This window comes from Pseudorca crassidens, chromosome 12, assembly GCF_039906515.1.
Source record: "Pseudorca crassidens isolate mPseCra1 chromosome 12, mPseCra1.hap1, whole genome shotgun sequence".
Lineage (NCBI taxonomy): Eukaryota > Metazoa > Chordata > Mammalia > Artiodactyla > Delphinidae > Pseudorca > Pseudorca crassidens.
In genome coordinates, this window is record NC_090307.1 from 90,845,745 (window position 1) to 90,860,089 (window position 14,345).

Sequence of the window (14,345 nt, forward strand, 5' to 3'; positions counted from 1 at the left end):
TCCCATGGGCAGCCGAGTCGTCACCCACGTCCCAGTGAGCAAAGGTCCCCACGGCCGGCGTGAGGTCACACTGGTGGCCCGGGGACCCAGGCCTCCACAGCGGCTGTGGCGTTGCTCGGCACACACGGCTCGCTGCGCTTTGGCCGGGTCTCCAGCAGGTGCCGCCAGGGGAGGCTGGTGATCGACGCCAACTCTGAGGCCAGTAGGGCACCGGCCAACAAACTGGACGCCACGCTTGCTCTGGTTGAATATACACATATATATCCCCTTTGCCTGGTGACTCAGCCTCGGCCACATGCCCATCCCTGAACCAGGCACAGTGGACGGAAGTCACCAGCTAACCTGGACCTGAGTCACAGGGTCCACTCTGGCTCTGAGGGACAGTCAGCACCCCCAAACCACGGTGCCAGAAAGCTGAGGGGGAGCTGGTTCCTCACAGGGAATTTGGGGGCCACTGTGAACATTCAGAGCATCGATGCTGGTGGGCACGACAAGTAAGTGGACGTCACACCCAGGATGAGGATTTTCCTTCCAGAACAAGAGGGGGCATGTGGGCAAACCTGCCCTGGAGCCAGGGGACAGAGCACACGGGGGAGCCTTGTCCTGGGGCTGGAGTTGGGGGAGGGGTGGTGACAGGGCGTGACTTCCCAGGACACTGGCTCCACCGCGCTGAGAGTTTGTCACGACGGGTCTTTTCCGTTTTACAGAACTTAGACTCAAAACATTTTAAATACCGGCACTGGCGCAATTAAATTTACTTTAGTTACGTCATATCTTTTTGGATCTAAAAGGAAAAACAGTAAACATGTCTGCAGTAAAATCGATAATTATCCTGGAATGAATTCCAAACCCTGGGGAGTAAGGTGACAAGTGGCCTTCGCCCATCTGGGCTGTTTTCAGCTTCTCAAGACCTTCAAGGGCTGTGCCCTGTGAGAGGAGCCGGCAGCACACCCACAGGCGCAGCCTTGGGAGAGGAGGCCCGGCATCGGGGAGTCTCTTGCATGTGGACGGCGTCCCCCGCCTGCTTCGTGTTCCTCTCCTGCAGGGACCCCGCTCCTTCTGCCGTTGGCAAGGGACCTGACAGCTCTGGCCCTGTTAACAAGAGTCGTCAGAGGGCTTCGACTAGAGGAATTTTCCCAAAATCTTATCATTCATTGCTTTACTTTGGTTTAAATAAACCGTCACTTTAAAAGTTGCACATTTGATACGTATCCCTCAGCAGCTGCTCCTTTCAAATCTGGATTTTCTAGGATCTAAAGACTGAAGCTGAATAATTCATGATATGCTCTTTCCCAGATTCGGGTGTTTTATTTTAACAGTGTTAACGTCACGAACACACTCGGGCTGCAGCTTCCCCGAGAGCTGATGCGTGGGAACAGCCCCCGGGTCTACAGGCACGTGTGTGACCAGCCTCCCCGAGCCTCAGTTTCCTCATCTGCAAACTGTGTCACGGGTTATTGCGACGCCGAGTAGGATGCACACACCGTGCTTGGCTCCAGTCTCTTTCTCTTGGGGCTCAGACACACGTGCCGTGGGTGCTATTAGCCCAGATGTTCCCCCGTCGTCGGGCTGGGTCCTGCTGGCGCATTTCCACGGTTTCCCGAGCACATCTGCACACGCTTGCTACGTGCCGGGTAGGTGCCCTATATGGTGGTCACTGTACCTAAAACGTCCACCACCCTTCGGAGGACACGCGGGCCACAGCACTGAGACCAAGAAGGTTCTGCCAGGACCTGTCCACTTTGGTTTTGCCGAGGACTTGCGTGACATTCTCCTGAAAGCACACCTCTGACTCGGGAACGAGGTCCAATCGTGGCTTTAGAAGCTGGAGAAATCCGTTCGTTCGCCAGGGGGTCACTGAGCGCCTCTATGTGCCAGGGACTGATCCAGCTGTGGGGACAGCAGTAAAGGAAACCAGTGACGATGGCTCTGCCCTCACGGAGCTCCCAGCCCAGCGAAGGGGTTGGAGAAGCCGGAAGAGGAGCCCCACGTGCGACGTGTGAGACAGAGTCGCGGGTCCTGGAGGGAGGGGGAGGGATGTGAAGCGTGTGCCTGGGAGGATGAGGGAGATCTGAAGATAATCCAGTTTGCCAGACAAATCCGTCAACTGAGTGTGCAGGAAGTAGCCTCACACCGACATGTGGGGAATGAGTCACGTGACGCTAAATAAAGCTAATGGCAGCTTGGGTCACGTGCTTCAGACAGGTAAGACCCCGAGTCTCGGCCAGCGGAAGGCACAGGGTGGGAGAGGGACGCTGGCCGGGGCGTCTCTGCCCACAGGTTAACCGGGGCCCCGGCTCCCAGGAACGCTTCACGAGCGCCTCAGGCCAGTGAGAGCCCTGCGGGACCTGCTCTTTGGATCTGACCTTTACGAGGAGATCACGGCACTGGGTCCAGTGCCGTCTTGGAACGCGACTCCTCTGGCGTCAAAGCCCTTGGTTCTCAGAGTGGGGCCCTGGACCAGCCGCGCGAGCATCACCTGGGAACTCGTCAGCGCTCAAAGAAGCGTTCACGCGTCGAGGCGTGGGGAAGTCATTCCGCCTCGTGCACGAGTTAACTTGATTTTATGCGAACAAAGCCAGCTCGTTTATGGCCTATTAAACACACGTTGTACATCTGCTTTTTTCACTATTAAAGAAAAGCGCACGCGGGCCAGAAGAATGTCCGTGTTAAAAATAAATGGCTCCCTTCCCGGGATGACAGGGCTGGTCCTTCTTCACTGATAAGACTCCCTTCCCAGGTGCCAAGGTCACACTGACTCGGTGTATGCGCTGGTCTGTTCTTTTTGAAACCTTGAAGGAATGTATCTTTGACGTGTTTGACGTTCTTATTTTCTGACAAGACATAAAACTGTGCTGAAACACATGCTTCTCGGGAGCCGTTCCTCAGGATCATCTGAGCAGCTGCTTTTCTGGGCTAGAGTCCTCAGTCTGGCTCAAGTAAAACCCTTCTCTATTCTTATTATAGATCGTTGATTGACTATTTTCATGGACACTGGAGACGTCCTCCAGACCTGCTCGAGCAGAAGCCCTGGCCGTGGGGCCCTGCGACCTGGGTTTCAACAAGCCCCCTCTGGGTGATGCCCGTGCTGACATCTGGGAATCTCTGGAGTAACAACTCCCGGAAGATTTCTTCACACTGAACCGTCCCTATTAGTATCAGTTTATCCTGATGACGTCTGGCCTCCTCAGAGACAGGGAGCTGAGAGCTCTGAGGTTCTGCTCCGGCCTCTCCTACTGCAGATGGAGCCTCTGGGCTCTCCTCAGAGGGGGCAGCAGGGCAATGGGGTGTTTGCCCTTATCTTGGAAACAATTTAGTTCAGATTAAATGGGCCACTAGATGGGCCACTAGAATGAGGCCAGCCTCATGCTGTAAGTAAATCTGGGCTGTGATACACGGGCTCCGCTCTGCTAAAAATGCCTTTATCCTCCGGGTGCAGTTCTGAGCCGCTTATTTCCTTGATGAGGGATCACAGCCATCAGCTGACGATCGGGGGAATTTGTCCCCCATCACCCAGCACCAGCAGCCCCATTACCTTCTCCAGCTCGCACAGATGTGGACTCTGTTGACTGAGTGAGGGGCCGTGTAGTGTATCTGACGGTCTGCTTGGTTCGTAAGATCCCGCTTCGTGATTCCTTCTTAGCTTAGAGACTTAGAGACATCAGAGACTTGCTATGGCGTCTGGGAAGGAGTCGGGTGGAGACGCAGAGATGGAAGTTACTCACATAGTGCGTGGACCACGGAATCCCAAGGAAGAGTTTACAAGAGAAGGTGGCTAAAAACAGCCTTGGGGGATGTCTGCATGTAGGGGTCACAAGGAGGAGAGACAATGGTGGAGGCAGATAAAGAACCAGGCAGGGAGAAAACTGAGAAGTGCAGTAAAACAATCAGTGACAACTTTTCACAGTGAAGGAACCGGTCCGTCATCTAAAAGGCTTCAGAAAGAATGAAGATGAGACTAAGGATGAGCCCTGAGTTGGAGGAGTCATAAGTGGCAACATCGCTGAGGCTGGAGGGCGGGGCTTTGGGACGAAGCCCGCCCACCCCTGCTCAGGAGGCTGGGGGAGGGCGTGCAGTGGGAGCACTGGGAGGGCGTCCCAGTGCTCATCCCAAGACATGGGTCTCTTCACAGCTGCCGTGGCTTTGTGGGAGGGGCACCACCTTCTGCCCTCCATTCTCCCTGGAGGCCAACGTGTATCTATTCTCTCCCTCACTGGACAGATATCCTTCGAGGAGATTTAGTCAAGGAAGAATGGGCCTAATGGAGTCTTTCAAGATAAGTGGCCCCTGTGTGCCGTGTTGCCTGCTCACGTGGTTGGGTCTCCTGCAGACTCTTCTGCTTTTACTAGCTGAACAAGCTGCATTTGTCTGTTAGTTTGCAAATGGCCCTGTCCCTCGGTTCTATTCCTGGTTTCACAGGTCTCCTGGGTTTTGCGAGATCTTTTTCCTTCGCTAATTGGAGCCAACTTCTTCTGTCCTTGGGTCTACCACTTAGATGGTCTCCACGGTGCAGGCTGTTTCCATGTGGCGGTGGAGAGCATAGGGCACAAAGAATGCCCATGCCTGGGCTTACTGGGCCACCCTGCCCTTGGGGCCTTGGGGTGACCCTGTCTCTGCAGGGCAGATCCACTTATAACACGTGCGCTACCTTGGAGTTTTAGTGCTGTTTCCAAACACCGTGTCCCGGCAGTGAAAAATCACTCTGATTTTCCCAGTGCTCATCCCAAGACATGGGTCTCTTCACAGCTGCCGTGGCTTTGTGTGAATCTGGTCCCCAAACTTGGAGGAGCTGGAGAGGTTCAGGAGAGTAGAGTCAGATAAGGACAGTGGCCTGCCTGTCTCAGGCAGCTGGAATGTAGATGTGGGGGCTGGAGCTCAAGCAGCCATTTTGGAACATGAGGAAGAATCAGATACCGAGGAGTTCCTAGAAGCAAGAGAGAGGAGCGATCTTCCCTTATGACTGTGAATGATGATGCCAGCCCTGGACCACACTTCTCCACACTTGGGTTTTGTGCGAGAGAGTAGCTTGTCTCACGTGAGCTCCTGTGGACTGAGGTCTGCAGCCGCTCACAGCAGACTTGCCCCACCCGATGCAGTCACAATGGATGCATTTCTGCCCCCTGTGCTGTGCTGACTGGACAGAGCAGCTGCCCTCCGACTCCTCAGAGGACAACGTGCTCACGAGTCCCTGGGGCTGCTTGCACTGCACATATGCTGATTCCTGGGCCAGGGCGGGGGCCTGGGATTCTGCATTCCCCACATCTCAGGGGGTGCCAGGCTGCAGCTCCCTGACCACGCCTGGGGCCTAGAACTCATCTGCCTCACGGGTTTCGGCCTGGGTGCTCTCACCTGCCCCATGCAGGGCAGCTCCTGTCCAGCTCTGCCCACAACAGCAGCTGCTGCAGAAGAGCGGTCAGCAGAGAGGATTTGCATGTGATGGGCCCGGGGGGAGCAGGGCCTCTGCAGTGATGTGGGTCGTAGAGGAAACACGTCCCCTCCCCTCCCCTGCAACCTTCCTTCCACGGCAGGAAGCTGGGGCATCGTTGTGATATCAGAGGCCCAGGAAGGGTCCAGAGGACGAGTTAACAGTTTCATGCTTTTCTTAATCCTCGAAGCAGGTTTTCTGAGCCATTTGCTGGGTCTTCAGAGTGGCTCCCCTTCTGTCTTCCGAAGGTTGGTTAGAAATCAGGGGCTGCAGCCCAGGAGCCCCGATTACGTCACTCACACCTGACGACGCTCAACACCCTTCCCGACCGTGGGTCTGCCTGGACTCACAGGGTCTCTCTCCCTCCAGCCCCGCCCGTCCTCCCTGGGATTCCTGCACAGACTCACTGAAAACAATGCTGGGGAAGGTGCGGGGCCTGGACGGGAGGGCGGGGCCGCAGGGACTGTGACCGCGACCTTGCACTGGGGGCCCACAGTCCTCAGCACCCTTTCCTCAGAGGTCCACCACCCTGCAAGGTGGTCAAGAACCTGCGTCCTGCTGTCAGGCGGATTCAAGTTCAAATCCTGGCTCTGCCATGTATTAGCCTTAAGAGATGACTATCTCTTTGGCTCCAGAGGGCATTGCAGGTGAGGGGCAGCATGGGGCAGGCACAGTGTTGCAGGAAGAGCCTGTGAGCCTGGGGCAGGGAGTGACAGGAGAATGGCTGAGGGACAGTGAGGTCAGATCTGCAGGGGGCTCTGTACCATGCAGGGCAGAAGGTCACAAGCCCAAGAACCCAAATCAGGTTGCACAGAGGGACAATGTGGGAGCGCAGGCTCCCCATAAGCTGCAGGTGCAGCTGGATCCAGGGGCTCAGCTGGTTCTGCCTCCCCACCTCTGGGCTCTGCTGTCCTCTGGGCGCCTCCAGCCTCACGCTCCTGTGTGGCAGCAAGGCAGCTGCCTGCAGCCCAGGTACCCCCTCCTCCCAGCACCCAAATGTTAGTCTCTCACCCCCACAGGTCACTGGGATTCCCGGTGGTTGGGTCGGGGATCAGAGGCACCACCGGGCATGCCTGGGTAAATGCACAATCCTGGGCCCATGACACCGACACCCACCCTGTGGGCTGAGGGGGTCTGCAGCCTGACTGCTGCCTCAAACCCAGCTCCGTCACTTTCTAGCTGTGGGACCCAGGGCGGGTCACTGCACCTCTTCCTGGGTCTGATGTCCAGCTGTAGAATGTGGGCGAGCGCAGCACCTGCTCACAGGCTTGAGAGGGGTGCGGTCCACGTCCTAGGAAGAGGCGCCACCCAGGGAGGTAGGCGTCCAGTGAGCGCATTACCAGTCGTTATCAGTCACCTACCACAGGGTGCAGGTGTGTGAAGTGCCCCTGAGGTATCTGGCTGACACCTCATCAGGTGACCTCTGCTCTTGCAGGTGTCGCACCTCTAGAACCTCTAACTTACCTGGAAGTCATGTCACCAGCCGTGGGTTTCAGGCACCTCTCTGCATCTGGCGATCAGCTGGGCATGGAGATGACCCACCAAACCATTACTGAGTTCCTACTGCATACATCCATGAGGTCAGGTCGTTATCGAGCACCTGCTGTATATACTCACAGTGCCAAGGGCCATTGCCAGTGGCTTACTGTGTACATTCACGTTGCTAGGTCACTGCTGAGGACTTACTGGGCACATCTGTCTCAGGCACAGTGCTAATGGACCTGGACCCTCAATGACGCACACCCTGGCTTTGCCTCTCCAGCCACACATAAACCTGCTCGAGGAGAGCAATCTGGTGCTCTCGTTCATCCTGCAGCAGCAGCACGTCTCCGAGAACCATCCCCCAGCCACCCAAATCTGCAGCTGGTTCAAATTTTGAAAGATGAAAAAATGAACCATTTTTTTGAAACCAGCCTCATCTCTATTTCTTCATCCAAAATGACTGATGGCACAGCATCTGATCTTAGTCAATTCTAAGTAAGCGCGGTCACAGCAAGGTTGGACCTGCTCGGTTCCCTCTCCTGGGAGGGGTGGGTCTGAATGCACCGGGGTCCTGGATCCCTCCTCACAGACGTCTGCAGAGGCATCCGTCATGAACTGGTCCCTGTGGGTGGGTGGATGACAGAGGTAGCCCTGAACAGCTGTGTACGACGTACCTGGAGCCCTCTCCTCTAAGCCCCACTGCAGGGCTGCCGTGGAGGTTGGTTCTGTGATTCTCTCTCTCAGACATTTCCTCTCTGGCCAGCCTTAGAAAGGTGAGGACGCACCTACAGGCTCGCTACCCCCAAAAAATGTTTGAGCAAATCAGCACAGCAAAGGGAAACAGGGACTGTCCGGTCAGATATTGATTTCTCCCGTTACTCTGAAGAAGCCCCAGGGAGGATGGGAAAAAAATCGATAGAAATTTAAGGTGAGGAATGGAACTGACAGTTTTCTTACAAGATAGATTAAATTGAGACGAACTAAATAGAGCGGCTGCCCGGGTTGTATGTGGGGAATGGAGGCACTATTGGTTCATGCGGGGACTGACTCAGTCCGTGGATCACAGTATCTGCCACAAATAAGAATCACCTGGGGAGATTTAAAAATCCTGATTTCCAAACTGTGCCTCAGACCAATTACACCAGGAGCTCTGAAGGTGGCAGTCAGGATCCAGTCTTCCGAAAGCCTCTCCGGTATTTCAGTGGGCGGCTATCTTGGGAACAATTGGCTAGAGCCCCTCCAGCCCTCTTGGGCTCTGGAGGTTTCTGTCCCACCCAAGCCTGGGCGCAGGGCGGAGTGGGGAGTGAGCAGAGCTCGGGGGCATTCTCAAGCTCCCCTGGAGCTGCTGCGTCCTCTAAGCCATCCTCTGTCCTCTCTCCTCATAGCCATGGTCTCTGCTGGCCAGAGATCCCAGAGTACACACCCTCTTCTTTGGCCAAGCCCTCCTCCCTGGCCAACGTCCTAGATGGGCCTGAAGAATGACATTCACGTGTTGGACATGCAGCCTCTATTTCGCACTTTCGTAGCCTCCCCTGTGGCCCAGATGTGTCTTTGCTCCTGGTGTCCTGAGGGTGGGTTATTCATCCTGGCTTGAGCCACAGTGATTGGTTCAGGGATGGGCATGTGACTCAAGCAAGACTCTCTGGCTCAGATAGGGAAGCCCTGAAATTATGGCTGAATGGCTAGGAGGTGGTGGTTGACTTTTCTTGAGACTTCTGTGTCATGAACTGGGGGCACAGGGGGATGTTACGGTTGAGCTGTTGAACAAAGGTGCTCTGAGAATAAAGCCAGCACAGAGAAAGCAAGGAGAGAATGAACCCTGGTAACGTCACTTGAGCCCCTGGATCAAGCCAGGCCTGAAACCTATCCTGTTTCCAGCTAGGCGCACCTAACACCTCTTTCCACTCAAGGTGGTTTGGTGGTGGTTTGCTCTCATTGCTCATGACGTAGACGATCCTGACACACACAGGTGGCCCGCGGCTCCTCATGACTTGGTTCTGGCCCTGCTCACCCCCAGCCTCTGGGCACACGACGCTCCGTCTCCTCTCGGAGCTCAAGCCACACTGAAAGGTCTTCAAGCAGCTCAGTACAGCGATCCAGATGGCCCAGCTCCAATCCTGGTTCTGCCACTCATGAGCTGCGTAACGTCAGGCAAGTTGCTTATCCACGTGTGCTTCAGTAGCCTCACCCCAAGTACAGGAATATTGATGGTACTGTGCTCATAGATGTCTGTACTCATAAGGATGGATTCGGGCTGCAGTGAGGAGGTGTATTTAAAGCAGAACTGTGTGTGGGCACAGTGAGGCCTGTGTCAGTGTCAGCTCTTGCTATAACAATGGTGTGTGTGTCTAAGGGGCTTCTCATCCTCCCACCTCAGGGCTTTGCACCTGCTGTTCCCTCTGCCTGGAATGCCATCTACTTTGCTCACACCTCCTTCAGATGCCAGCTCCCAGAAGGTCCCTGTTTTATGTTCCCAAGGGTCCCTGTAATTTTCTCTCCCAGTATCCATTGAAGTTTGCAATTCTATGTCTTTAGAGCACTATTCTTTTTCCGTATCCCTGTCTAGACCGTGAACTTGAAGACGTGATGAATCTGGTTTGCCACGGTCTGTAGCTTCAATACCGAGAACAGAGCCCGGCCCCTCAGAAAATACATTTGGAAGGAAAGATGGAAGGGACGGAGGGAGGAAAGGAGGGAGGGAGGGAGGGAGGGAGGAATCGAATGGTCTGGTAACTCAGGGACAACTTCACAGGGAAAATGTGAGAGACTCGAGGGCTGAGGGCCACCCCGGTGCTCAGGCTTGGAGGAGAAGTCCAAGCCCTCAGAGCTGCGGCAGTGGGGGTTAGAGACACCCTTTGACCCGCGCGAAGCTATAGATGGCCCATATTCTTTCATTATTCTATACGAACTTCGGGTGTACAGCACTATAGCTCAACACCTTATACACTAGATGGTCCACATTCTCAATCACTTGATCAAGAGCGCTCATCGCTGGACCCGCTCAGCACCTGCAGTTGCAGAGCTCCAGCAAGGTCTGCACTAGGCACGTGGGGGGGTTTAAACGCGCTGTGAAGAGCAGTAAATGGGCTCCAGAGGGGATCTGTGTCCTTTTCTCCTTCTAAATACATTTCGACATTATTCGCTTTTAATTAAAACTGAGGCAGGTGTCACTCTGCTAAGATCATACCTAAGAAGTGAGACGATGGAGAGGATGCTAAGAGGGATGGGCGTGGATAATGCAAGGTAATTGAGATGATGTTTCATGAAATGTGCTTTGTTCTTAAAACTGGAATTGGCTTTGATGTCTTTCAAAGCCCCAATTCATTTTTAATCCATGCAGAGACTCTTTTCTTCATTTTCTAGGCTCTTCCAGGGGCACTGGGGACCAGTGACATACCGGGAGCTGGACGGAGCGTGAGTTTGAACAACAGTCATAATGAGATGGTCCAGTCCCCAAGCCTGTCCCACGTGGGCAGCACTGTGGCCATCTGCAGCCTGGGTGCAGAGGGTGAGGGGTCCCAGTCCCTTCGTGGCTGAGCTGAAAGTCACCTCCATGATGCAGAAGGGTACAGCACTTCCCCAGGAACCCGGGTCCAAGGCTGTGCTGTGTTCATGGGTCACAGTCTCTGCCAGGCAAGGGTCAAGGTCCTCTGAGTCCAGGCTACAGACCTGGACTCTGACCAGTGCCAAGCACCAGAAAACCTGGAGACACTTAGAAATTCAATGGATTTTCATCCTGATCTTAAGAATTTCCTCTTCTTTCCTGCTACCCCGTGCATGCGTGCTGCCTGAAGGAAGGGGGGAGGAGCTTGGCTCAAAGCGGACTTAAAGTGACATCTGTGAAACAGCCCCCTCACCCCACCCTGGGTGGGAGTTCCCCTCAGGACCCGGCAGAAGACACCACCTGCCAGGATTGGCTTCCTCCATCGGTCCCACCTTGGCAAGTTATCCACAGCTTCGTGAACGCCGACCCACAGGAGGGAGAGCGTTCCCGCGTCCCTTTAAAGGTGGAGAATAAAAGTGCTCCCAGGACAGAAAGTCCAAGTGCAGCATCGCTGCGTTAACAACCTCCTTGTGAGGGTCCCTGGCCTCGTCTTTTCTCTGAGCTGTCAGAGTGGATGCAGTGAACTGAGTGCTCCCCCATCTAACACTGGCGCACCCCGATTCCTGGAGATGCTCAGGGCCTCCGACGACCTGGGAGCCTGTCAGCAGTCACAACGTCCTGAAGAAGCCCCACTTCCGATAACGAGAGGGGCTCTTGGGAGAGCCTAGGCAGCAGGACAGAACCAGGGAAGATTTGTGGAGTAAGTCAAGTTCTTTGTTATCTAAGAGATAAAGGCCTCTTTGCAAAGTATTTACTGCATCTGTGATGCTGGAAAAGAAATACACACGAGGGTTATTCTACTTAAACATCTTGACGGTTTTCTCTGGGGAAGATTGAAGGCTAATGATTTAGAATCGTGATATATGCTATACAAACAAGTACTCAGACCACCGCTATAGCGCCCCAATCGTTCTCAGAGGCCCAAGCACTACAGCTGCCAGCCCTTCTGCATCCCTTCCCTGGTTTCCAAACATGGTTTGTCTCCAGGCAGATCTGGGTCTCAGGCTAGAGGGAAGTATTGGGCCCATATCTACTTCTTACCGAATCTTATGACCAAGTATGGGCCTGAGACAGCTTGTGTACGTGTTGCAGGTGTGCCACCCACGTGGCTAATCTATGGGTGTGCATCTGGGGATGGTTCTGTTACCTGCAGGGGCTGCCTGAGACTTACCTATCTGGTTCCCATGTCAGTCGCCCGAAGGTGTGACTTATGGGCTATAGCGGTGTGTGTCTTACATCTGCGATGCTGTGCGTGTCACGCACGAGCTGTCGTGCTCCGTGCGCTTCTTACGTGTGTTCCCAGTGACTGTATCGTCTGCTTCCCACGTGCTGCTATCCGATGTCATCCCTGTGTATGTGACCTGTGCTACACTCACGCACCTGTGCTACCTGGATGTGGCGGCATCCTGTGCGTGTGCGTGTCACTTGCATGTGTTGGTGCTTATTTGTGTTGCCACGCGAGTCTCCTCCGTATCCTGGTCCGCATCCGCCTCGTGTACAAGCTTCTGCTGTGGGCTCTTACTGTGCACCGCCCCCCGGTGGCCTGTGTACCCTCCTCCCCGTTCCCGCGCCCGCTGCTCTGGGTGTTTCATGCACTCCTATATGCGCCCTACTCACGTCAGTTGTTTCCGGGCTACTCACCGCAACATTAACCCTCCGTCCTCCTTTTACAGACGAGGAGGCCGAGGCCGGAGGGTCCGGGCTCGGACCGCACGGCGGGAATCTGCACAATCACGACCCTAGAATCTGCTCCGTGCCCTCTGCACTAACGAGGCCTCCTCACTGCGAAGTGACGGACCCACCTCACATCTGCTCAAGAAAACAGGGGTGGGGCTGGTGCACTCCTGACATGAGGTCTCCGCAGGGCAGGGCCAGCTTCAGGCGCGGTTGGATCCAGGACCCCAGTGACGTCATCAGAACTCAGTCCTTTCTTCCCTCTCATCCCTTTGCCTTCGTTCAGCCTGGCTTTGTTATCAGGCGCCAATCTCTGCCTTCAGGCATCTTCAGGCCCCTCTACGGTGACGAGATGGCAGCAGAGGTCCTGCTCACCTCCTCTCAGAGCCGAGGCTTTCCCGTCAGCCCCGGGCGAGGCCTGGTGCTCACTCTGATTGGATTGCATGAGGTCATGTGACCATCCCTGACCCAATCACTGCAGCCAGGACACAGCCAGTGGAAAGTGCAAGAGCCTTTCCTGTTGACTTGGGACAAACCCTAAACCTCACTCTGATTGGACATGTTAAGGTGATGTGACCTTCCTGAACCAATCACTGCAGCCAGAACACAGCCCGCTGTAAGAGCCTTTCCTGTCTGCCAGGGACAAGTCCTGATGCTCACTCTGATTGGACATGCTGATGTCATGTGACCAGCTCTGGACCAATCACTGCAATCAGGGCAGGGCTTGACTTGACCTGAATCACAGCCCCAACTGGAGCCAAGGGTGCTCTGCCTGGATCACGGGTCTGAGCGGGTGGATTCCCGGATGAAACCTGGGGTGCTCCTAGAAGGAGAGGTGGATGCTGGGAGATGTCCAACACAGAATCTGGGTCAGTGCCCCGGAGGCCCCCAGCTGCCCCCGCATGCCGACCCTGAAGGGAAGAGAGGAGGGATTCCAGCCTGGTCCTCACTTCTGGTCCTGGACACGAATCTCTGACACCCGCTGACCTCGGCCAGAGCCTGGGACCTGCTGGGACTATGGCCTCCTGTACAGCTCTGGCCAGAGGTCGGCCACCCCGCCCTACGTCCTGCCCTTTCTCTGGCCCTGCAGATTCCCTGCCAGGCTCCCCACAGCCCAGCCATGGGCTAACGCCTCTCTGAGCCCACCTGTAATGGGCTCCTTAGACGGTACTTTCATATTTTGAAGGTTTAGAACCCGAGTGCATCAGTGTGAAGATTTGGGGATTTGTGCATTCGCCGAATATGAATTACACTGAGCTCTGGAAGGCCTTGAGGCTCTAATGAAATTTGAAATGTTAACCTGATTCATGGACTCGGAAGCAGATGAACCATCCACAGGCGTCTCAAGGTGACAGCGAGCTGCCGACTGTGGATGTGTGTGTCTAGTGCCACTCCTGGGATTCTCCACCCGATTCAGAAACCAGAAATGCCGCCTAATGCGACGCACAGCTCACAAAGCTCTAGGATCAGAACGGGAGATTCTGACGGGAACGGCTCCCAGAAGTAAGGTCTAAGACGGGGCCACAAGAGCCCGTGTGTCCAGATGAGGTGCGCACACTCCCGTGGTGGCGGCCTGTCCTTAGGTGGAGACAGCGCCCAGACGGGCTGCTCTGTGGTCTGCTCTCAGTGCTGCTGGGGAGAATTCACATCCGAAGTTAAAGAACAGGAACCGCCAGAGGCAAAGGCTGAGACCCACATGGCGCTCAGACCCCCACCCGCCTCCAGAAACGTCTGAGGCTCAGCCTTTCACGCCCTCCTCTTCATGGGCGAGGCTGCCTCTCCTGAGCCCCTGGGAAGCCCTCCCGGACCCCAGTCCGCCCGTGATGCTCCTTCCTTTGAGCCTCCACAGCACAGGGTGGAGCCCCATTAGAGAGCTCGTCTCACCCACCTGGAGTAATGGGATTGCTGGATGGAGGTCATGCTCACTTCTATCCCAGGGCATTTGATGTCCTTGTGGAGCTCCTCCCCACTCTGACATGGTGACTGACTGCAGCAGCCTGGGTCCTGGGGCAACTGTGGTGAGCAGAGCACCCCTGTCAGTCCATGATTGGCGTGTGGCACAAGCAAGAAATGGACAGCGGTTTCAAGTCACTGAGATTTGGGGATTTTCTGTGACTGCTGAAAACTTTTGTGTGTTTTAGTCAAAAGCAGCTCCTGTAA

The 14,345-nt window shown here is 55.2% G+C and overlaps 1 pseudogene; it reads left to right on the forward strand.

The window, feature by feature from the left end:
• Positions 1-10,348: 10,348 nt before the first annotated feature.
• Positions 10,349-14,345, forward strand: part of LOC137204072 (proton-coupled zinc antiporter SLC30A9, mitochondrial-like) — a 41,395-nt pseudogene continuing 37,398 nt past the window's right edge.